The sequence below is a fragment of the Arachis stenosperma genome, chromosome 4 (genome assembly GCF_014773155.1).
Source record: "Arachis stenosperma cultivar V10309 chromosome 4, arast.V10309.gnm1.PFL2, whole genome shotgun sequence".
Taxonomy (NCBI): domain Eukaryota; kingdom Viridiplantae; phylum Streptophyta; class Magnoliopsida; order Fabales; family Fabaceae; genus Arachis; species Arachis stenosperma.
Window position 1 is genome coordinate 125025341 of NC_080380.1, and position 3662 is coordinate 125029002.

The window sequence follows — 3662 nt, forward strand, 5'->3', positions numbered from 1 at the left end:
TCCATGATGATAGAGGGATGTCCTTGGGCCTTAAACACCAAGGATTCTTCATTCACTTGAATGATTAACTCTCCTCTATCAACATCAATCACAGCCTTTGCTGTGGCTAGGAAGGGTTTGCCAAGGATGATGGATTCATCCATGCACTTCCCAGTCTCTAGGACTATGAAATCAGTAGGGATGTAATGGTTTTCAACTTTTACCAAAACATTCTCTACAAGTCCATGAGCTTGTTTTCTTGAGTTGTCTGCCATCTCCAATGAGATTCTTGCAGCTTGCACCTCAAAGATCCCTAATTTCTCCATTATAGAGAGGGGCATGAGGTTTACACTTGACCCTAAGTCACACAAGGCCTTCTTGAAGGTCATGGTGCCTATGGTACAAGGTATAGAAAACTTCCCCGGATCCTGCCTCTTTTGAGGCAGTTTCTGCCTAGACAAGTCATCCAGTTCTTTGGTGAGCAAAGGTGGTTCATCCTCCCAAGTCTCATTTCCAAATAACTTGTCATTTAGCTTCATGATTGCTCCAAGGTATTTAGCAACTTGCTCTTCAGTGACATACTCATCCTCTTCAGAGGAAGAATACTCATCAGAGCTCATGAATGGCAGAAGTAAGTCCAATGGAATCTCTATGGTCTCATTTTGAGCCTCGGATTCCCACTGTTCCTCATTGAGGGACTCAGAGGAGATTGGTGCACGCCCACTGGGGTCTTCCTCAGTGGCGTCCTCCTCCTCTCTTTCCTCTCCATATTCGGCCATGGTTATGGCTTTGCACTCTCCTTTTGGATTTTCTTCTGTATTACTTGGGAGAGTACTAGGAGGGAGTTCAGTAACTTTCTTACTTAGCTGACCCACTTGTCCTTCCAAATTCCTAATGGAGGACCTTGTTTCAGTCATGAAACTTTGAGTGGTCTTTATTAGAACAGAGACCATTGTTGCTAAGTCAGAAGTACTCTGCTTAGAACTCTCTGTCTGTTGCTGAGAAGATGATGGAAAAGGCTTGCCATTGCCAAACCTGTTTCTTCCACCATTATTGTTATTGAAACCTTGTTGAGGTCTCTCTTGATTCTTCCATGAGAAATTTGGGTGATTTCTCCATGAAGAATTATAGGTGTTTCCATAGGGTTCTCCCAGGTAATTCACCTCTTCCATGGAAGGGTTCTTAGGATCATAAGCTTCTTCCTCAGATGAAGCTTCCTTAGTACTGCCAGGTGCATTTTGCATTCCAGACAGACTTTGAGAAATCAAATTGACTTGTTGAGTCAATATCTTGTTCTGAGCCAATATGGCATTCAGAGTATCAATCTCAAGAACTCCTTTCTTCTGATTAGTCCCATTGTTCACAGGATTCCTTTCAGAAGTGTACATGAATTGGTTATTTGCAACCATTTCAATTAGCTCTTGAGCCTCTGTAGGCGTCTTCTTCAGATGAAGAGATCCTCCAGCCGAGCTATCCAAAGACATCTTGGATAGTTCAGAGAGACCATCATAGAAAATACCTATGATGCTCCATTCAGAAAGCATGTCTGAGGGACATCTTCTGATTAATTGTTTGTATCTTTCCCAAGCTTCATAGAGGGATTCTCCATCCTTCTGTCTGAAGGTTTGGACTTCCACTCTAAGCTTACTCAATCTTTGAGGTGGAAAGAACTTTGCCAAGAAGGCATTGTCTAGCTTTTCCCAAGAGTCCAGGCTTTCTTTAGGTTGAGAATCCAACCATATTCTAGCTCTGTCTCTTACAGCAAAAGGGAATAGCATCAGTCTGTAGACCTCAGGGTTAACCCATTAGTCTGACTGTGTCACAGATTTGCAAGAATTCAGCTAAGAACTGATGAGGATCTTCCATTGGAAGTCCATGGAACTTGCAATTCTGTTGCATTAGAGAAACTAATTGAGGCTTAAGCTCAAAGTTGTTTGCTCCAATGGCAGGGATAGAGATGCTTCTCCCATAGAAATCAGGAGTAGGTGCAGTAAAGTCACCCAGCACCTTCCTTGCATTGTTGGCATTGTTGTTGTTTTCGGCTGCCATGTGTTCTTCTTCCTTGAAGAATTCGGTCAGGTCCTCTAAAGAGAGTTGTGCTTTGGCTTCTCTTAGCTTTCTCTTCAAGGTCCTTTTAGGTTCAGGATCAGCTTCAACAAGAATGCCTTTGTCTCTGCTCCTGCTCATATGAAAGAGAAGAAAACAAGGAAGTGTGGAATCCTCTATGTCACAGTATAGAGATTCCTTGAAGTGTCAGAGGAAAAGAGAAATAGAAAGAAGAAGGAGAAGAAGAATTCGAACTTTAATTAGATAAGGTTCGAATTGTGCATTGAGAAGGAGTGGTACTCCATAAATAGAAGGATGTGAGAGAGAGGGAAGAGGGTTTTCGAAAATTAAATTAAAAAGATGTTGATAATTTTCGAAAATTGGAAGTGGAAAAGAAATCAAGTGATTTTTGAAAAAGATTTTGAAATTAGGAATCAAAAAGATTTGATTGAAAACCATTTTGAAAAAGATGTGATTGAGAAGATATGATTGGTTTTAAAAAAATGTGATTGAGAAGATATGATTTGAAAACAATTTTAAAAGATATGATTTGAAAACAATTTGAAAAGATATGATTTTAAAAATGAATGACTTGCCCTACAAGAAAAGATATGATTCAAACATAAAACCTTCCTCAACAGAAAAGGCAAAAAATGTTCAATCAAATCATTAATTGTTAGTAAGTATCTTTGAAAAAGGAAAGAAATTGATTTTGAAAACATTTGATTGAAAAGATATGATTTGAAAAAGATTTGATTTTGAAAAACTTTGAAAACTTAAAAAAAAAAATTGAATTTGAAAACAAAATCTTCCCCCTAGCACCATCCTGGCGTTAAACGCCCAGAATGGTATACATTCTGGCGTTTAACGCCCAAAATGCACCCTTTTTGGGCGTTAAACGCCCAACCAGGTACCCTGGCTGGCGTTTAAACGCCAGTCTGTCTTCTTCACTGGGCATTTTTGAATGCTCAGCTTTTTCTGTATAATTCCTCTGCAGTATGTTCTGGATCTTCAATTCTTTGTATCATTGACTTGAAAAGACACAAATTAAAAATATTTTTGGATTTTTAATAATCAAAATGTAACAAGAATCAAATAACAATGCATGCAAGACACCAAACTTAGCAGTTTGTATACTACTGACACTATATGAAACACCAAGATACTCAAGTCAATAGAATTTAAAGATCAGAGTAAGAAATCATCAAGAAGTACTTGAAGATCCTTAAGACACATGAATGAATGCATGCAATTGACACCAAACTTAAGATGAGACACTAGACTTAAGCAAGAAACATCAAATATTTTTGGTTTTTATGATTTTGTAATTTTTTTGTATTTTTCGAAAATTAAGTGGAAGAAGACATCAAAATTCTTAATGAGAATTCCAGGAATCAGTGCAGTGCTAGTCTAAGACTCCGGTCCAGGAATTAGACATGGCTTCACAGCCAGCCAAGCTTTCAAAGAAAGCTTCGGTCCAAAACACTAGACATGACCAAAGGTCAGCCAAGCCTTAGCGGATCACTGCTCCAAAAGCAAAATTGATGAAAATCAACAAGCTCTTGTGGTGATAAGTTGAAACCTCGGTCCAATCAGATTAGACATGGCTTCTCAGCCAGCCAGATTTCAACAAATCA

General features: G+C 38.9%; 1 non-coding gene across 1 annotated transcript; it reads left to right on the forward strand.

The window, feature by feature from the left end:
* The first annotated feature begins 1517 nt into the window (after positions 1-1517).
* On the forward strand, positions 1518-1625 carry LOC130978184 (small nucleolar RNA R71). Its single transcript, XR_009085841.1, has one exon. It is a non-coding gene; the product is annotated as a small nucleolar RNA R71 (small nucleolar RNA).
* The last annotated feature ends 2037 nt before the right edge of the window (positions 1626-3662 follow it).